The sequence below is a fragment of the Euprymna scolopes genome, chromosome 12 (assembly GCF_053919585.1).
Source record: "Euprymna scolopes isolate OS-2025 chromosome 12, ASM5391958v1, whole genome shotgun sequence".
In the NCBI taxonomy this organism is placed as follows: Eukaryota; Metazoa; Mollusca; class Cephalopoda; order Sepiida; family Sepiolidae; genus Euprymna; species Euprymna scolopes.
In genome coordinates, this window is record NC_136493.1 from 140,271,645 (window position 1) to 140,294,794 (window position 23,150).

Consider the following 23,150-nt stretch of genomic DNA (forward strand, 5'->3'; position numbering starts at 1 on the left):
GGCCATCGAACAGAACGAGAACATGCTACCACCGTGGATAAAATAAAGGGTTCCATTCGAAACGAAATCAGACGAAACGTTGTGCGAATAACACTCAGAATGAGAACATTAGTCCAAATATACCAAATAATCTGGAAGGAAATAGCTGAGAGAATATTATCAGGAAAACAGAAAAATAAATTACAATACCAAAAAGACGGAAATGCCTGGGAGGATGATCTTATGACAAACGAAATATGCAACACTATCTCCCCACGTTCTGGAATTGAGCATTTAAAATACAATAGTGCAATTAATAGAAGTAATTCTATAGTTTCACCTTCAAACAGACAGATACTAAATCTCCATTAGTATTAGAAGTACAACAGCACAATTACTAGAAGTTGTATTGTTTTGACTTCAGACGAGTACCAATTCTGCATCAGTAATAGATATGAAGTATTTGAAAAATCTATCTATATATCTATAAAAGTGAACGTGTTTGTGTGTGTGTGTGTGTGTACATTTCCCTACGCAATAACTCTGTCAATTTAAAGTCTACAGACTCGAAATTTGATATACAGGGTACTGGCATTTGGGAAAATTTTTGCAATCCGTTTTCGGCCAGAAATTTGACTGTTAAAGGGTCAAAGTTCAACGATTTGACCTTTGAGAACTCTACCAAACTCCTCCGACAATTTTCGGTATAAACACTTGAAATTTTAGATATAAGTTCTTTGCCCATGGATCTAACTTAATAACTTGATTTGAGCCCAAAACAATTAATGTTAAGGAGTCTTGATAGGGGTCAAAGTTTTTTTTTTAATTTGGCCTTTGCGGTCTCTACCAAATTACTCAGACAATTTCTGGTCTAAACATTTGAAATTTGACATAAAGACTATTCAGAGATAGGGCAAGCTTTTTCATCAGTTTGGGTCTAAAATTTTTAATTAAGAATATATAAATGACTGTATGCATGTATGTATGTTTGCATGTCTGCCTAAAAATTTCGACAGAGGCGACAGATTTTACCAAGATCAATATCGTTTTGAAGTTCGACCTTTCAGACGACAAATATCGAAAAATTGGCTAAAAACATTAATATCTTCACCTTCATCTGGGCACTTTTCTACAGGGGGGGGGGCCGTTTTTTCGCTGATATTTTAAAAATTCATCTTCCCCTTTCGATTGTCTAGCCTTAATGTAAACATAAGTCACTTCCGGTTTGGCGGGGATCGTAACAGCAAAGACGTCAGGTTTTTTCCCGTTCTTTTCGTCCTTCACGGTACGGGTTCGAGCCTACATTCCTACTACCACTTTTTTTTTTTTTTGCTCAACATACGCATCCAAACATCCGGGCAATTCCGGGTTGAAATGCTAGTATATATATGAAAGTGAACAAATGAACGTGTGTGTGTGTGTGTGTGTGTGTGTGTGTGTGTGTGTGTGTGTGTGTGTGTGTGTGTGTGTGTGTGTCCAATGCAATAACTCAAATAAATCAATTTCCAGTCTACGGACTCGAAATTTCATATACAAGGTACTAAGATTTGGGAAAATCTTTGTAATATGTTTTCGGCCAGAAATGTTGTTGTTAAGGGGTCAAAATCCAACGTTTTGACCTTTGAGAACTCTAGCAAACTCCTCCGCCAATTTTGGGTCTAAACAGTTGAAATTTTAGCTATAGGTTCCGTAGACATGGATCTAACTTAATAACCTGATTTGAGTCCAAAACAATAAATGTTAAAGGGTCATGATGGGGGTCAAAGTTTAAAAAATTGACCTTTTTTTTGTTGCTCAACGTACACCTCCAGACACCCGGGCAACGTCGGGCTGAAATGCTAGTAGATTATAAGATTGGGTTCATATTAGTGAATTTTTCTATTGTAAAAAATCGTTGGACTAACAATCATCTGTCATTTTAGAAGTTACTTGTAATTGAATGTAACAGCACCCTTATATTTTCTTCTTATTATTATTATATATTAAAGTAAAGTGGAGTATTTTCTATTTCATTGAATAAAATAGCTACTTAAAAAAGCTGTATCGCCATTGATTTTTTTTAAATAGTCAATTTAAAAAGCTGTTTCGTCATTCATTTTCGCTCTGAATTGACCCGTGCCATGAAAAAGAAACATTAATTTTCAATCTCATTCACCGATTTTTCTATTTAGTCCGGTTCGATATTTTAGGTTTTATTAGTTATGAATATAAGAAAGAGGATTAGAACTTGCGCCTTAACTTACATATACTCTTCCTCTCACTCAAATCACCGGTTGCCAATATTTAATATTATATATTTTAGCTGTACCATTTACTCTGCATTCAAATATTAGAATAGATCTTTTTATCAGTAACAAATAATGTATTTTTATTTAACTACTTAAGACAACGTTTTTGTTTCTTTAGATTTCAAGCATACATTCAATTTCACTTAATTTTTTCATTAAAAAAACAAGCCACAATAAAAAATCTTTGCGGACTCATTAAATCCGCAAGAATTTCCCAATCTAATTGCATAAAATAATCAATAAGTTTCTACTGCATAACAGTTTTTCTAAAATTATAAACCGAGAAAATGACATTAACCTAGATAATAGCTAAAAAATATAAAATCATTTTTTTTACTATCCCGCTATCATCCTTCAGTTTAGCAACACTGGCTTTGTTGAACATCATTTGGAAGGAAAAGGCAATCAAGCTCAACTCAAAGATAAGACTCATGTGTTTCCCTTGTCCACTCAGTTTTCCGGTATGCTTGTAAAACATGGACCCTTACAGCAGAATTAGAGAAGAGTATTCAGTCCTCAGAAATGAGATTCTTCAAAAGACTGCTTGGCATCTCTTACAAAGACCACATAACAAATGAGGAAGTCAAAACAGAATAAGGCAAGCCATTGGTCCTTATAAAGATTTTTTCATCCAATCAGGAGGCACAAACTAAAATGGTTTGGCTACATAACAAGAGGAGAGAGGCTTGCCAAGACAGTGCTCCAGGGAACAGTCAGAGAAGGAAGAAAGAGAGGAAGATAGAAGAAGAGATGGGAAGACAACATCAGAGAATAGACAGGATTGAAGCTGAATGAGGCGGTCAAACGTGCGGAGGACAGGTAAAGATGGGGAGGACTGGTTGACAGGTCATCTGTTACGCCTCAACGGCAACCATCACCGGCCATGCGCATTTTCAACATATTTTACATTCTTTCCTGTGCCTTCCCCCATTTCATCTATGTCTACATCAGATTTATATGACATACTCTCTTCCACCTTCTCTCTCTTTCATTCCTGTCGCTGTCTCTTTTTCTGTCGTTGTTTCTCTCTCTCTCTCTTTCTCTCTCTCTCTCTCTCTTCCGCTCTCTTTGACCCACTCTCTCCGTAACTATTAAACAAACAGTTTTCCAAATATTGCATTGAACCTAATTGTTTTTCGATATTTCGTCGATATTATTTAGCAAGAGTTTTAAGCAGAAAAGCCAACAAACGACTACCCGAAAAAATAAATATTTAAGAAATAAATGTTACCATAGTCAATAAAAGTTCAGTTCATGTTTTCTTTTGTTTTGAAATAGTTTTTAATGCTCTTTACTTGAAATAATTTCTGCGAACCGAAATTAAAACGAAATTTGAGGCGATAACTACTTAAATAAATTTTTATATAAACTACACATGCCATAATCGAATATTCCTCAAGCAGAAAATAACGGAAAACATTAAAACATGTTTATAAATATTCCTTACGCTGACGGAACTCTCTTAAATTGTTAACACAGAATGCTCAGGGGCCCCTCCTTCAAATTGAAAATGGGGCTCACATTACAAAGTCGCTGCCATTTTGATTTTTTTAAAACCGGTTTGTGAATTAAAAAATTTTTTTTTTACAAACTACTTAAAAATACAAACTAATGAACTTTTCTACCATAAAAAGTAACTTTTATTTACTATGGTAACATTTATTTCTTGTATATTTATATTATTATATATATAACATTTTCTCTTTGTAAGGAAACATTTTGTTGGTCACTCTTGGCTACGAATGGAAACAAAGTTGATATAAAAAAATATATTTTCGCGAAAATTATCTTTACTTTCATCATATTTTGCTTGGGGTAAAGTTTTTGAGTATCAAAACCTATCTCTTTACAACCCACTCCTTTTCATAACCTATCATACTTTCAATCCAAGTCCATTTTCTGTAGGCTGTTTTTGAACCCAGTCAACAACAGGTAATTCTGCTAGTATATATATATATATATATATATATATATATATATATATATATATATATATATATATAAACGAAAGTTGTTTTTAATTAAATTTTTATAAACAAAATTGAATTTAATTTTTAAACGAAAAAAGTCAATTTGGTATACCTTTTTGGTATTTTTTTTTACAAACGTTCAACTCGCCGTTCACATTTGAAATATCGACTTTTATAGGTTTTCTGGTATGCATACAACGAATAGACACCCCAATCTCCCCATGTGTAGAACGGCTTTCTGAATAGACACCTCCTACCTTGTCAGCATTCCCCAAAACCTATAAAAGTTGACATGTCGAATGCGAACGATGAATTGTGCGTAATGTAAAATGCACCGAATTTAAAACGGAACAAAATTTAAATTTCCGCTCCATCTTTACAACATCCTTAAAACAGAGCATTCTCCGCAAGTTTTACCAAAAATCATTTCATTTTCAGTTGTTCTGGACTTTCACCTAACAATGTAACAAACAAAAAGATATTGAAAACTTGAATTTAACGTGAAAATACTATTAACAAAAAACATAGCACGCTAATATAAGTGCATAAGCACCACTTCATTTGACATATTTATATTCCAAACGACCGTTTGAATAATTCCTTCAGTTACGTTTGTGCTGTATTTCTGCAATTTTGAATTATTTTATAATTATGAATGAGTATATATATATATTAGCAGAAGTACCTGTCGTTAAAAAGTAGTATTTCGTAATTGCGCTGCATTTTAAGATTTTATTTGCTATCGTTTTCGAAACTGTAAATATAATAATAAGTTGGTTTTCGGGGAAGGCTGAAAGTGTAGCTTCTGTTCTGATGCTGCATGTTCATGCTAACATAACGAATACATATGTACGAAGAAAACACACACACACGCACGCGCACACACCTACTCAAAGCAAGCACACACGCACGCAAGAAAAACAAAAAACACAGAAGCAAACACACACGCATACGCACACGCACATGTATGTGTATAAACACCAACACACGCGTGTCCAAGTTTACACGGCTTGAAAGTTTTATGACACGCACGCACACACACACACACACACACAAACACAGGAACACACCCGCATACACACACGTACACAGACACAGACGCACTTGAGAAAACCAAAGAAGACGCACACACCCATGTATATATGTACATGTGCACATGTATGTGTAGAAGCACAAACATGCTTGTGCAAGTTTTTGTGGCCTATTAGTTTAATGGCACAGACACAAACACAAACAAACATACACAAACACACGCATGCAAGTAAACAAAAACAAACACACACACATACGCACATGTATGTATGTAAACACAGGCAGACGCGCGCGGAAGTTTATGCGGCCTATTAGTTTAATAGCACACACATGCACAAACACACGCATGCATGTAAACAAAAACAAACACACACGCATACGCACGTGTATGTGTATAAACACAAGCACACGTATGCGGAAGTTTATGCGGCCTATTAGTTTAATGGCACACACATACAACAACGTTTTTTAATGTGTAAATACATGTGTACTGCGTTGTCGGTGTGTTTAATGTGATAAGTAATAAGCCAGGTTTCTTTTTCGTACGTATGTAATCAGAAAAGGCCATATAGAAATACAGGTGAGCATCCGGTTTTGAGGCTGATACTGTTAATTTAGAATGTAAGAATGCTTTGAGTTCAGCCAATCGAAATCCAGTGAATACGTAAAGAGAGACACCATTATTTGTGTAGATAAAAAGTGGTAACAGTATGCGATGTGTATGAATTCAGTAGCCAATTAATGACGGCGTAGACAAAGGAAAATAGGAAAAAGTATGGATTCACGCGGTGAAGAATGGGGTCGTAAGAGGACTTATGGAATAGGAAATAAAATTGGGACTATTTCTTCTGTAGGTTATGACGATGGTGACGATGTCACTCCTAGGAATAAATGCAAACTTTAATATTACGAATTAATGTGTGTAAAATGTCGTTCTTTAGTGAAATAAGGTAATGGCTTATAGTGTAAACATAATAAATTTGTAAAGGGTAAAACCTGCGCCTCTTTTATTATATATATATATATATATATATATATATATATATATATATATATATATATATATATATTCGTATATGTGTGTGTTTTCAAATATTTTCTCGAGAGTCAATAGACACTCTCTAAATTGTGTTCATGTAATGAACATTTTATAGGGAAGCAATGGTTTAACAGAAGTTTTATTTATTTGAAACGAAATAAGTTTCATTCGTTTGAAGAAAAAAATAGCAATTCTTACTGAAAATTTTAAATAACAGAAATGAAAAGAAAACTTTGTAACTCGGTGATTCGCCATTTCTCTTAATAAAGTAAAAATGAAAACCTCTGGATTGGGAATATCTTCACACAAAACCTCAATAAAGAAACAAAAAATTAAATAAGATGGAAGCACAACAGAGAAAGAAGGAATCTACAAAATCCACTAATCAAATTTAGATTGGATTTGGTTTGGTGCGCGAAAACAAAAAATGGGCTATTTTATTAAACATTTTATTTATTTATTTATTTATTTTTCATTTTTGTGGGTAGCGTTGGAAAAAAAAATGCTAATGAGTTTTTCCACGCCGAGGGAATTTTATTTTAGTTCCGACTGAGTGAAGCAAATGATATTTCTTTTCGTCCGCCATTTTGTTTTGTATCTTTTTTTTTTTTACTCAAGTCTAGACTTTTTTGGTTTATTTTATATTTCTCTTATTATTATTGTTATTCTTCTGTCTCTTTTGTATAGCTTGTGTTTGTTTATTTATGTATTTGGCCTTCACAATCTCTGTTTGGCATGCACACTCCATTGCATTTGATTCAGTAAAGATGATTATTGCCTAGCGAAAAAACAAAATCACTGAAAACATAAACAAGAATTATTCTTTCTCCTGCATATATACTTTTGGTGCTTGTTTTATATGTTAGAACCCTACGCCGGTAGGTAAAGATTATGTTAATTGACCTGGCGGCGAGTGGAGATGGCTCCAGTGCACCTGGCATGATTGATGCGGGGGTTCAGATGTCAGTTCCCTGACAAAACACGCTAGACGCAGGTTACGATGATTGCATAAGAAGTGATCACGTGTTCGAAGATTGGAATAGTTTCAGCAGTTTGCGATGAGGGAGAGGCCGGACTAGACGTCCCAACGATGTAGGAATCTAAAAGAAATTTTCTCATGATCTGTCCGTTCGCTGATTATTTCTTTAAATAAAAGTAAGAACATGAAATATAAAGGAATTAATTTTAGCTTTTCTTTTATAATGAGTTAATTTTGGTCTCTCCCTTTCTGAACACACTTCTCCCTCTGCAATAAAACCTTTAAAACCGCCAACACTTCTCTTTTGTATACATGAGTTTTATTTACTTGAGTTAAAAAGCCAGTGGACGATATAACAATCAATACACATCAACGGTCAAGTACATAGAAGGCTAAGTAAGAACATGAAATGAAAAGGAATTAATTTTAGCTTTTCTTTTATAATGAGTTAATTTTGGTCTCTCCCTTCTGAGCATACCTATCTCTTTCCAATAAAAACTTTAAAACCGTCAACAATTCTCGATGTGTTTTCATACATGAGTTTTATTCCCCTGAGTTAAAAAGCCAGTGGCGGTGCACTGATACAGATCGATGGCAACATACATAGAAAACAACGATGGAAAGAATGAATACCAGACCGTATGTTTAAAAAATACTTTTATTTAATTGAATAGTTTCCCACCAATGATAATCCACACGCGTAGCGAGTGCACGTTTATTGAAAACGCATAAGTATGCGTGCGTGAAACCACTATGTGCTTCTGATATGATTTCATTCGTTAACGTTTTGTTCGTTTAACGCCTATTTCTTTCTTGAAACCTTCCACTTGTGTAAATTGGTGATCTTTTAAACCAATGCATTTTAGGTGTAAACATTAGTATGTACTTGTCTCGCAATTAGTATAAATTCCAAAAATTACGACAAATGATCCAGTTGACGATGTGCTAGATGTATTTTTAACAAAGATATCATTCGCTTTGTGTTTAAAAATGGCGGACCCTTAATTTAGGTCAATTTAAGTCAAGTGTGATACGTCAGTTTGTCATATTAAATTGGTCGCACAACTCTTGCACAGTAAAACACACGATAAAACTCGATAAATTCTATTATTACTTGTAATTATTTTTCTACTGGATCATTTTTTCGTAAGTTTTGGAGTTTATACAAATTTCGCCATGACAAGTAAATGCGTATTAATGTTTTCATCTGAAATGCGTTCGTTCAAAGGATCATCAATTTACACAATCTCCTCAATTTCTTTTTGTCTGTCTTTGTTATGCATCGATAATAAGGAAAGGTTGTTTATGGAGTAATATCCACAATAAAATAGCTTTCACAAATAAATTTGCATTATCACGACAGTCGCTTGCCACTGACTTCTCGCTAGTAATGGCAATTAGTCTTCACTGGAATTTGAGAGGGAGTAAACCTCACTACGGTCCCTCATTGCTCTTGGTCTTTTGGCCAAGAGCAAAGTGTAGTATCTGTTCCGGCAGATACTGCACTTAAGATAATTTGTACCAGTCAATGGAGGGGAAACCCTCTATACTGGGACAATTATTATTTTTGGTAACCAGAGTGCCCCCTTTTTGCCTACTTTTAGGGGAGCTGGTTTTTACCTCACATTAAAAACGGCCTTGTGCCTAATTTGCTCAGTGGGGGAGAAAATAAATACCATCTGTTCCGGCAGATGCTGCACTTAAGATAATTTGTACCAGTCAATGGAGGGGAAACCCTCTATACTGGGACAATTATTATTTTTGGTAACCAGAGTGCCCCCTTTTTGCCTACTTTTAGGGGAGCTGGTTTTTACCTCACATTAAAAACGGCCTTGTGCCTAATTTGCTCAGTGGGGGAGAAAATAAATACCATCTGTTCCGGCAGATGCTGCACTTAAGATAATTTGTACCAGTCAATGGAGGGGAAACCCTCTATACTGGGACAATTATTATTTTTGGTAACCAGAGTGCCCCCTTTTTGCCTACTTTTAGGGGAGCTGGTTTTTACCTCACATTAAAAACGGCCTTGTGCCTAATTTGCTCAGTGGGGGAGAAAATAAATACCATCTGTTCCGGCAGATGCTGCAAGCTATGACTAGCTATGACTAGCTATGACTAGCAAAGACCAAATGTGGGGGCAACCCTACATGCCTGACCTTTAACCAGCTCCCATTTCCCACCTCTCGGGAGCTGGTCCCCTTTTTCCCTTCCCCTCCCTTCACTCCCCACATTAAAAATTGGCCTTGTGCCTAATTTGCTCGGTGGGGGAGTAAATAAATACCATCTGTTCCGGCAGATACTACTAGCTAGGACTAGCTATGACTAGCAAAGACCGGATGTGGGGGCAACCCCACATGCCTGACCTTTAACCAGCTCCCATTTCCCACCTCTCGGGAGCTGGTCCCCCCTTTCCCTTCCCCCTCCCTTCACTCCTCACATTAAAAATTGGCCTTGTGCCTAATTTGCTCGGTGGGGGAGAAAATAAATACCATCTGTTCCGGCAGATACTGCAAGCTATGACTAGCTATGACTAGCTATGACTAGCAAAGACCAGATGTGGGGGCAACCCCACATGCCTGACCATTAACCAGCTCCTATTTCCTACCTCTCGGGAGCTGGTCCCCTCTTTCCCTTCCCCCTCCCTTCACTCCTCACATTAAAAATCGGCCTTGTGCCTAATTTGCTCGGTGGGGGAGCAAATAAATACCATCTGTTTCGGCAGGTACTGCAAGCAAAGACCATATGTGTGGGTAATCCCACATATAAGACCTTGGTCAATGTAGGGGCAACACTTGATACCAATTGTCACTATCCAGATCCCCTACACCCCGGGGAGTTGGTCCCCATTTCCCCTTCACTCCTAACATCAAAAATCAGCCTTGTGCCTAATTTGCTGGGTTGGGGAGCAAATAAATACCAACCTCACTACGGTTCCAGTTCTCTTCGCACACATGCAGTGGAAGTTTGGTTAGGGGGTTCCTCAAACTGCAGGGAATACCACCAGTTATTGTCAGCGAGTAATCGGTGGGGATAATCTGCGTGAGAACTCTTAGTTATTGCCACACAAATACCAGTGAAGAACAATAGTCACTTCCAACGAGAAATCAATGGTAAGGGGCTGTTGTGATAACGCAAATTGACCTGCAAATGTTATTGAAAGGAGTGAAGAGTATTGGAAATCTGAGGGGACTTTTTGTCACTCAGATTCCAGAGATCACAAGTTTTTTTTGAAGAGAAATCTTTGACGATGGCTTGTGTGATTACTCCTAGTGAGAAAATAATAATAATAATAATAATAATAATAATAATAATAATAGTTTACAAGAAGGAAAAGTCCAGCCAGATTGTAGATTTTTCTCTTCTAGTAGACCACAGAGTGAAGATAAAGGAGACGGAGAAGCGAAACAAATACACTGAACTGGCCAGAGAGCTCAAAAAGATATGGAAGATGAACAAAGTGAAGATAACACAAAAAATAGTAGGAGCACTAGGAACGATGCTGAAAAATTTTGAAAAGAGAATCGGAGAGATTGGAATCAGAGGGATAACAATAATGAAAACAGTTGAAATATTAAGGAAAATCCTTGAATGCAGAGTTTAATACATGACCTACAGGCACAAACTGGACATACAAAAAATGCTACAGGTGAAAAACGCAAAGGGGCATCACATGCAATCATGAAAACTGAAATTGTTAACACTCTTGCGCTCCTATCTTCTCCCCTTCTCTTTTATTTTGTGTGTGCCTGTGTCACCAAACATTGACGCCACACCAAATAAACAGGGAGAGTCAAGGAGGATGGAAAGACCGAGGAGAAAGCACTAGCCATAGCTCTGTTGGATGAGAGCAACAAGAACTGGGACGTTAGGGAGTTTTTTTGCCACCCAAATTTCAGTGAAGACCAATGGTCGCCGCCAACGAGAAATCAATAGAAAACGGCTATTACGACAACACAAATTCATCTGTAATGGTTATCGAAAGAGGTGGAGAGTACTGGGAACCTGGGGAGACTTGTTGCCACTCAGATTCTAGAGAACGTCACAAGTTGTTCTCGAAAAAAAAAACTTTGGATGGTGGCCTGTGTAACTATTCCTAGTGAGCAAATAATCAATAATATAAATCTTACCTGTCTGTTTAAATGTATGTATGTATGTATGTAGGTATGTATGTATGTATGTATGTATGTATGTGTGTATGTATGTATGTATGTATGTATGTGTGTCTACCTAAAACTTTCGACAGAGGCGACGGATTTTCACGAGATCGGTATCGTTTTGAAGTCCGACACTTCGGACGACAAATATTGAAAAATTGGCTAAGAACATTAATTCCTTCACCCTCAACTGTGTACTTTTCTACAAGGAAGGGTCGCTTCTTTCGCCGATATTTTCGACAGTCACCCCCTCTTTTCGATTGACTAGCTTTAATTTAAACCTTCGTCACTTCCGGTTTGGCGATGTGTGCAACAGCAAAGACATCACTTTTTTTTTCACTTTCTTTTCCTCCTTCGCGGTACGGGTTCTTGCCTGCCTGCCTCCTACAACATTTTTTTTCTAAACACACACCTCTAAACACCCGGGCAACGCCGGGAACCTAGGCTAGTTCTAAATAATGAATGAATTAAAAAAAAATGACATCATGATCTACTACGTATCTTTTGGTTTCTGTGTATTTATGTTTGTTCTAACTTGGGTTTATTGAAATACTGTCATTGCAAGAGTTGGGGAAGGACTTGGTGCGACTGAGGTTTCAAATGTGAGTACAATGCATCTGTTACACAGAATGATTGATGATATTGATGATATCGATGATATCGATAGATCTTGTTTAAAAGAGGCAAAAGAAAATGCCGCTTACGCTCTTTCGACTCGAACTAATCTCAGGTAGAAAACACTGTCAGCATTGGAAGGATATGGAAAGTTTTAAGAATTGATTCGGACAGTGTTAATTCTTTTAGAATGCATACATCATCATCGTTGTAGTCATCATCATCATCGTCATCATCATCATCATCAGTTTAATTCAGTTTTATATGCTGACATGTGTTGAACGGCTTTAGAAAATTTGATTTTCAAACTAATCTATATCTGGCCATGTCTTTATTTATCCCATATATATATATATATATATATATATATATATACATACATATATATACATACATATATATATATATATATATATATATATATATACAACAAACAAACAAACAAACAGCAGGTTAATATATTATATATATATATTAACCTGCTGTTTGTTTGTTTGTAAATAAACAAGCAGCCCGAGCATTGTAAAAGCGGCGTTCTCTTGAATTCACATTAGTCCTAATGTTAATTTAAGGGATTAGCAGTTGTTTACCATGAAACGCTGTTTCGGAGATTTAAAAAACAACAAAAAAAATTAAATCATGGCTCCTCAGCAATGTTGATCAAACGCAACTTCCCTTAATCACAAGAACGAAAATTTTTTCCAGATATTGGACCTAGTTACCTGACATATAAATCTCACCTGTCTGTTTAAATGTATGTATGGCTGCCTAAACCTTTCGACAAAGGAAAATAAAACAAGTGTTCAACTGAGCTTCAATCTATGGTCCCCCCGCGCCAAACTTTCACAAGAAACACTCTTCTAGTTGTAAACACTATCAATAATTCCCCCCACTCTTTATCTGTGCCTAAACCTAAACGTAGATTCCATGAACAAAGCTTTTTTCTTAGAACTGCACGCCTGTGGAATTGTCTTCCGTTTTCCTGCTTTCCGCCTGACTACAATATGGTTGTCTTCAAGTCTAACGTAAATAAGTTCTTGATGAGCCGTTCCATATAAGTTATCAACTTTACCAAATTTTCATTACTAATGATTACTATAATGTCCAATTTCTACTGTACACTCTTTAACCCTTATCCTTGAGTGGCCTCTTGGCCTTGATAATGTGGTGATGCCTATGTAAAAAAAAAAACATGGGAAAAGACTAGCAAAAGGTATTAACAAGAACATGTAGTCGACGAACAACCTCGGTTGATCCTTACGGCCTTGTCTTCCGGCATTTATTGTGTATGGACCAGTTCATTCCTAGGTAACACAGGAAGCTCCGCCGCAATAATAATCCTGATAGAAACAAAAACATATGTCGAAAGAAAGGTGACCAGTTAAATCCAAAAAACTATTCGCGGAACTGTAAAATTTGGAGGAGGGTTTGTTATGCTTCGGGGGCTGCTTTTCATCTTATGGCGTCGGAGAATTAGTTTTCATAGATGTGAAAACGGATGCAGCATATTATTGCGATTATCTAAGTTCTCCCTTCTTTAATTCTGTAAGAAAATGTAGAACATTGGCACTTTTCGCGTACATTTTTGTCCAAGACAATAACCCAAAGCACACTAGAAAGCTTAAAATTGAATTTATTAGAGAAAATTCCATAATTCTAGAAATCTGACTGGTACAATCATGGGAGTGCAACCCGATAGAGAACTTGTGGGCAATTAAACAATCGAAAATTTGGCAATAAAATGGTCCAAAAATAAAGCCGAACAAAAAGCAGCCATAAACGAAGAATGAACTAATATACAAGTGGATTTATGCCAAAAACGTGTTTCCTCATTCAAACAGAGAACCTATAATTTGTATAAAGCTAAAAATATGAATCAATTGTAAGCGGACACATTTTTAATATATCCAGATTATTTATTAATGCTTTATTAAATTATACGTGCCTAAACTTAAACGTAGATTCCATGAACAAAGTTTCTTTCTTAGAACTACACACTCGTGGAACTCTTTTCCATTTGCTTGCTTTTCAGCTGACTATGATATGGTCGTCTTCAAGTCCAATGTAAACAAGTTCTTGATGAGCAGCTCGCTTTAAGTAATCCAATTTACCAACTTTCTACTACTAACGATTACTACGGCATTGTCCCATTGACCACTGTACACGTATTAACCCCTTTCCTCGAATGGCCTCTCTGTTTCACCAACTATGCTTACATGCAGAAGTTCAAGTGTAATGTGAACTGACATCTTGCTACCCAACTTCCCACATAGTACCCCTGTAGCTTATGTCCCTGGCAGTAGCCCCCTACATCAAAGTGGTAATGTGCCTTGTTTGGGGTGAAAATGTAATTAAAAAAAAAAAAAGTGGTGACACCTTTGTAAAAAGAAAAATTACTAATTATTAAAAAATAAAAACATAAAAATGTTAATACAGCAGAGATTATTTGCTATCATTTATTGTTGGTGTTCTTTTTAATTTGTATTTCATCGATAAGAATATGGACGATCACTTCTTTTACACTCTGTATATGAAAGGAAACAACTTATTATCGTTAAATTTAACACCAATCAGCATAACCTTAAAAGCGACAATAAAAACGTAATTTCAATCGGGGCATCGTCGCGTAATGGCCTGTGCACTCGATCAAAGAACCTATGGTTGGAGGTTCGAGCCCTGATACAGTCGACTATGCTAATGAGCGGTAGATACGGTGAAACACATATATAGATAACTGTTTTATAAAATATCTATTATTATGTAAAAGAAACATTTTTCTGTATGTGAGTTCGTTTCCTATGGACTCGAAAACGGCTGGGCCGATTTTTTAAATGAAATTTCACACGAAGGTATTTTATATATATGGCAGTGTTATCGGATTTATTTTATTTCGGAATGTCGTCGATAAGTATCGATAATCCAAAATCGAAATATTCTGACCAAAGTAACCATCTTACACAGCCTAACATCACAAGTGCATTTAAAAATTTTCTTACTGCACAAGCAGAAAGGCCCGGCTATAAAATTAACAGTAGGTTTTTTATATGAGCGGCGCGTCCAAAATGAATGTTCTGTTCAAAGCACAACTGGACAATGATACATGACGTTTTCATTTTCAACTCCAATTCAAGCCATTATCACCGCACAAGCAGAAAGGTCAGCATGTAAAATCAACAGTATGTTTTTGTTATATGACAGGGGGCACATTCGAAATTAATGTTTAGAGCAAAATTTAACCATGATACTTGACTTTTGCATTTTAAATTTTAATCCAAGCTATTATATAATATATAAAAATAATTTTATAAAATCAACAGTGGGTTCTCTACAGTGCAATGTAGACTATAATGTAACGTGAAAGCAGTCAGTATAGGACGCTTCCTCCAGGTGCACGACGGTGGATCTCAAACTAGAGCGGGCAATCAATAGATTTGATTGAAAAATGGGCGAATTCACCGATGTCGATGATAATAAAAATATGGGAGTGTGAACCATTCGTTGACAATCATTTAATTCCGGGCAACGTCCGATGTTCCTGCTAGTATATATATATATATATATATATATATATATATATGTATATATATATATATATATATATATATATATATATATATATATATAATCGAGCCAGAGATTGCTCGTGTTTCCGGTTTCGAATCTGCCGACTGATGTTAATCGTAACACCCTGAACTGAAGATTCCCGAAAGGATGAAACACTAGTGTCTGTAGGTATTTAATTATTATAGTAAAATAATGATTATATATATATATATATAGAGAGAGAGAGAGAGAGAGAGAACGAGAGAGAGAGAGAGAGAGAGAGAGAGAATTTAATTCTTAGACATATTTATTTGATGGATTAGTTTTTCTTCAGTTTTTGGTTGAGTACCTTTCATTCTTCTATTTTTATTTTTGTCTGCTTCACGACAAAAAATGGCAACAACACCGGAAGTCACGCTTCGTTGGATATCGTTCAATATAACACATGAATTATCAAATAAACTACACGTGAGATTAGCCACAAAATCTTTGTCGTCCAATATTGCAATACTGTTTTTATTCTTCACCCTGAAGCTTCATCTTTACTCGAGACCTATATTTTAATCATCTTCTAATTAATTTTATGAGAGACTTGCGATTCGTTGTAAAAATACGACTTATTTTCCGAGACATTTGTTTCTGACAGCATCCTCGTTGTGCGCAAATACAAATTAGGAAATCCCCAGCGTAAACGGCTGCGCATGTCAGTGAAGTGAAGCGGAAATCGCTTGATTGTTTGAGGCCAAATCATTTCTGCTCCACCGCTTCTCCTCCTTGCTTATAGGTTATTTTTGTAACAAATATGCATAGATAATGAATGACTTAGCCGACCACTGCTGCCGTGTTGTAACCACTTCCGCATGGATAAATACAGGTGTGCATAGATTCCCGCGGTCCCACTTATAATTAATGCTGGCTCATTAGATCGGCGAATGTGCTTCAACCCACCTGCCCTGCAACTTGCACTGGAATGTTCCGGGAATTAAGGAAAACTCCTTTATCGCTTCACTACTTTCGAAACTGTTTTCCCTTCAGACATCATGGGAATATTCTCTGTTGACAAAAAAAGCTGATTGCCCGTTTCTGATTAGCTATTTGGAAATCTTAATCTTTTCTTTTGTATTGAAACGGAATTAAGTATTTTCGGATATGTACGAACATCTTCTATTTCACAGTTCACGCGTTTGACTTTGAAGAAAAAAATGGTTTCAGGCGGCTTTCTGTTGGTTTCCCGGATTCGAACCAAAAATAGACCATATTCTTAAAAAGAGTAATTTCTTCTTCTTCTTCTTCTTCTTCTTCTTCTTCTTCTTCTGATGATGATGATGATGATGATGATGATGATGATAGGGAGGTCTTCATTCTTCCGTTATTAGTGACATTTTGGAAACTACTTTCCCCTTTTTCTTCTTTTGTTTGTTTAATTTCTACTATTAATTTCTTTTTTAACTTTTGTTTGATTTGCTTGACCTTTTCTCTTTTTTCTCTTCTTTCCCCTGTTCTATTCTTTTTCTTTCATTGCTGTTTATTTTGCATTATTTCTCCTCTCTTTGTTCTTTATTTCACTTTTCTTCCTTCCATTTTGAACTTTTCTTTCTTTTTTTGTCTTTGTTTTCGTCAACAAAAAATCCACTAATCCTTCACTCATTAACAAAGAGCAATTTGCATTTATCCGTATATTAATATATCTGATCATCTTTATATAAAAGAGACGTTGCGAGCCTATCCTTGTTTTATCGTTATTTCCATGGCAGGTGCTCGTCTGAACTCTAATCTCTGGTCCCCCCGCGCCAATCTTTGACGAAAAACACCCATCTAGCTGAATCCACTGTGAAAAATTTCCCCCACTCTATATCTGTGCCTAAATCAAAACGCGGATTCCATGAACAAAGCTTCTTTCTTAGAAATGCACGCCTGTGGAACTCTGTTCCGTCTGCCTGCTTCCCACCGGATTACAACTTGGATGTCTTCAAGTCCAACGTTAAAAAATTCCTAATGAACCGCCCCCTTAAGTAAACACTTCATCAAATCTCCACACTAACGTAATGTACTTGCAATAACCCTTATCCCTGAGTAGCTTCCGGACCTTGATAAGTGGTGATCACTGTGTAAAAAAAAATATATAGATATATCTGATCATCTTTATACAGACATATCTTATCATCTGTATATAGATATAGCTGATCATTTGGATATAAATATATCTGATTATCTGTATATAAATATATCTTATCATCCGTATATAAATATATCTTTTCATCTGTATATAAATATATCTTTTCATCTGTATATAAATATATCTAATCATTTGTATATAAATATATCTGCGCAGCTGTATATAGATATATCTGATAATCTGTATATACACATATCTTATCATCTGTATATAAATATATCGGATCATCTGCATATAGATATATCTGACCATCTGTATATATATCTGACTATCTGTATATAAATATATCTACGCATCTGTATATATATATATATATATATATATATATATATATATATATATATTATCATCTGTATATGGATATATCTTTTCATCTGTATATGGATATATCTTATCATCTGTATATGGATATATCTTATCATCTGTATATAGATATATCTTATCATCTGTATATAAATATATCTACGCATCTGTATAAATATATATATATATCTTTTAATCTGTATATAAATATCTCTCATCTGTATATAAATATATTTTATCATCTGCATATTGATATATCTTATCATCTGTATATAAATATATTTGATCATCTCTATATAAATATATCTGATCATTTGGAAATAGATATATCTAATAAACTGTATATAAATATAACTGCCCATCTGTATATAGATATATATGATCATTTGTATATAAATATATCTACGCATCTGTATGTATATATATTTATATATATCTTATGATCTGTATATAGATATATATTATCATCAGTATATATATATATATATATAATCATCTGTATAAAAATATACCTTATCATCTGTATATAGATATATATGATCATCTGTATATAAATATATCTACGACCTGTGTATATATATACATATATATATATCTTATCATCTGTATATAAATATATCTTATAATCTGTATATAGATTTATCTTATCATCTGTATATAGATATATCTGATCATCTGTTCTAGATATATCTGCTCATCTCTTCTATAGATAACTGCTCATCTTTATATAAATATATCTGATCACCTCTATATGAATATATCTTATCATCTATATAGATATATCTCATCATCTATATAGATATAGATCATCCGTATATAGATATATTTAATCATCTGTATATAAATATATCTCATCATCTGTACATAAATATTTCTGATATAGATATATATAATCATTTGTATATTAATATATGTCATCATCTGTATATAAATATATCTGATAATCTGTATATAAATATAGCTACGCATCTGTATATATATATATATATATATATATATATATATATATATATATATCATCTGTACATAAATACATCTGATCATCCATATGTAAATATATCTTATCATCTGTATATAAATATATATGCGCATATGTATATAGATATATCTGCTCATTTGTATATAAATATATCTGGTCATCTATATATAAATATATATGATCATCTCTGTATATAGATATGTCTGCTCATCTGTATATAGATATATCTGCTGATCTGTATATATATATATATATATATATATATATATATATATAATCATCTGTATATATATATATATATATTTGATCATCTGTATATAAATATATCTGATCATCTGTATAGAAATATATCTTATCATCTGTATAGATATATATATATATTATAATCTGTATATAAATATATCTACGCATCTGTATATATATATACATCTTATCATCTGTATATAAATATATCTTATCATCTGTATATATATATATCTTATCATCTGTATATAAATATATCTTATAATCTGTATATAGATTTATCTGATCATCTGTATATAAATATATCGTATCATCTGTATATAGATATATCTGCTCATCGTTATATGGATATATCTGCTCATCTGTATATGGATATATCTTATTATCTGTATATAAATATATCTTATTATCTGTATATAAATATATCTTATTATCTGTATATAAATATATCTTATTATCTGTATATAAATATATCCGATCTTCTGTATATAAATATATCTGATCAACCACTCTGCTGTCAACTTCCCCAGCTTAACGTTCAAAGGAAACATAAATTGGAACAAATATATCGGGGTCATTGCAAAGGCTGCTGCGAAGAAGATGTACTAGAAACTAACTCATACCTGAAAGTATCCTGTACCTTCACAAAGCCACTATTATTCATGCATGGATTATTGTTGCCACATTTGGACTGCTGCATCTGTCACTACTCTTTTACTCCTTGACAGGCTTTAAAAAACCGAGTAGCTAACCTAATCGGTCCTTCACTATCGACCAAACTCCAACCTTTGTTGCATCCCTCTTTCTGTTCTATAAGTTTTCTAAGTGAATGTGTTCTATGCAGTTGTAGCCCCTCGAAATAGACATCCTTGACTAACTCGGCAAGCAGCAAAATCCCACTTCCACACTGTGGAGATCTCTAGATTCCGGTATAACTTCGACTTAAATATTTTCTTCCCTCGAATTGCTAGACTTTGGAATTCCCTCTTGAGTCTTAGCTTCCCTGACTGTACTGATATCTAAAAGTTCAAGTGTAATACGAATACATAACTCTCTGTTCAACTCCCTACATAATATCTCTGCAAATTTGGTCCCAAATAGTAGTCCCTTCCACCCAAATGGCACTGTGCCTTGGAGTGAAAAAAAAAAAACACTAAAAAAATCAATTCCGTCACTTCAAAAAGTTAGTGAGTAAAAAAAACTATTGGATAAATCAATTTCACTTTTCTTTTTGTTTATCTTTCCTTTTTTTTCTTTGTTTTTTCCCCTTTTGCTTTCTTATGTTTTCTCTTTCCATTTTTCCCCCTTTTTTTATTTCTCTTTTTTCTTTGCTTTTATTCTTCTTTGCCTTTTTTCTTTCTTTTTTGTCTTTCCCTTTCTTCTTTTTTTCTCCTATTTTTCTATCTTTTTCTCCTTCCTTTTTTATTCCCATGATTTTTCTTTTCTTTCATCTCTCCTTGCGCATTTTTCTTTATTTCTTTTTTTTCTTTTATTGTTCGTCCCCTTAAACAGTAAACAACGGTTTTGGTAAAGTTTGGTTGCCGAAAAAATATTCTGTTTTTCTTATGTTAAGCTATGTCCAGAACACGCCAACATGTAATACAGCGTTAAACCGATGATGATGATGATGATGATGCTGATGATGATGATGATGATGATGATTTCTCGTGTTTATCCATTTTTCCTTTCTTTCGTTTTTCTTTTCTTTATCTTTTTTTCTTTTAATTTTTTATCCTTTTATTCTTTTTTTTTTCCAGCGATATTTTAAAAAAAATGTGGTATCAGTTAACTTGAAATGGATTCTAACATTTTTTACTCGCTAAATCGTGTGTAATGAGGCACTGAGGCAGATATATAAACACAAATAAATACTCATTTCTCTTTATTATATATTGGAAGGTGGCGGTTCGGAGTTTTGGGGACACTGAAAACCACCACTTTTTTAATTTCACCCATTGTGACAGGTTTATCTTTGCATACGCTAAAAGAATGGTGAGCACTTGAAAGCAACCAGAGATTGTTCGCGGCATAAAATTTTACAGAAATTACCCATATTTTTCCTCGTTTGCTTTTAGTGTTTTATATAGTTGATTTTTATTTTTTATATAGTTGGTTTTTATTTTTTTATATAGTTGATTTTTATTTTTTATATAGTTGGTTTTTATTTTTTATATAGTTGGTTTTTATTTTTTATATAGTTGGTTTTTATTTTTTATATAGTTGGTTTTTATTTTTTTATATAGCTGGTTTTTATTTTTTTATATAGCTGGTTTTTATTTTTTATATAGTTGGTTTTTATTTTTATATTGCTGGTTTTTATTTTTATATAGTTGGTTTTTATTTTTTATATAGTTGGTTTTTATTTTTGTATAAAGCTGGTTTTTATTTTGTCTTGTTTTCATTTTTGTTCTCTCTTTTTCCTTTTCAGATTACCTTTTATCTTTTCTTTCCTTTTTTTCTTTGTTTCTTCTTTTCCCTTTTCTCGCCCTTTATTTTAATTTTCTTTTTATTTCCCCTTCTTTATCTTTTTTTTGTTTCCCCCCTTCCTTTTCTTTATTGCTTACTAAATTTATCTTTATTTCCAATTGATTTGGAGTTCTGTTTTATTTCCCACTCTAAATTTATTTTTTCTTCCTTTTTTTTTGTTTGTTTGTTTTCAGTTTTCATTTTGTCTATTCTGATGTTTTTTCTATTAAACTTTTCTTTTTCTCTTTGTACCGCCATTCATAACTAATGTTGCTTCTTTATCTTTTCTACCTTGACCCTCTCATTGTTTCTTCCCATAATCATCATCAGCAACAGCAGCGGTAGCAGCTTAACGTCTGTGTTATATGCTGACATGCGTTGTGCGGTTTTTAGAAATTTATTTCCACGCAAACCTCTATTATTCATCCCTTTTTATCTTCAATCCATCCTTATCACTTCCTCCTATGTTCACCTTGGCCTTCCCCTGCGAACTGACCCTGCTACCTCACCTGTTCTATATCTGCTGACTCAAACGCTCTCAGTCATTCTTTTAATGTGATCAAACCAACAAAGGCTCTGAGTCTGCACACATCTCTCTATGTAACATAGTATATTTGAGCTCGGGGAAGACTATCAGCAGCAACGAGGGATAGCTGGCTTGCGAAGAGATTAACAGCAGTAGCCAAAAAAAAAATGCGCATATGAACATTAGAAAGTGTGCATGAGAAGAAAAGGAGAAAAAGTAGGAAAAGTCATCACGTGATCCAGAGAAACAAGGTTCGACGTTGAAGAAAATGGACGTGTAAAGTTGATGACGAGAATGGACCGGATGTGGCCAGCATGCGGTCGGAGGGAGAAGGAAAGTGTATGCTGGGCGAGATGGACGATGGCAAAATACTTTTAAGTGGTGTCGAGAATGGGAAAGTTACGGTAATAAAAACTTATGTTAACAAAGGAAAAGATGTCGCCCCATATTTTTATGTATTTCTTTCCTTTGTTTGTAATTGCAAGATTACATCTATACTGTCCATATTTAATCTCCCTTTGGTCTGAGAGTGTCTTCAACACTCACGTTACACATTCATCGTATCATTAACGTGTAATTTCTCTCTATGTGACGCGTCTCCTTAGTCCCCGACTGAACAGGTTTCACTTCTATAATTCAATAACTTGAGTGTTAGTTCTTCCGCCCGTCACACCAAATAATTTCCTGGGTACGGTTAACGCTGTTGTCCAAACTTCCAACTTCCAAACTTCTGTATACGTAACGCACCTTCTCTCAACTCCCAACGAACTTCTGCTAATTCAACTTATTTCTTCGAAATCCAACTTCAAAATGAACGTCCCTCTAAAAAATCAACCCTCTTTTATCTCCAACCAGGAG

General features: G+C 34.4%; 1 protein-coding gene across 1 annotated transcript in view; it reads left to right on the forward strand.

Moving 5' to 3' along the window:
- Positions 1-458: 458 nt before the first annotated feature.
- The window catches only part of LOC145291517 (uncharacterized), a 251,017-nt gene continuing 228,325 nt past the window's right edge, over positions 459-23,150 (forward strand). The window contains exon 1 of the mRNA XM_080137484.1: positions 459-564. The gene's annotated coding sequence lies outside the window, so the exon portion shown is untranslated. The remainder of the gene's footprint in view (positions 565-23,150) is intronic.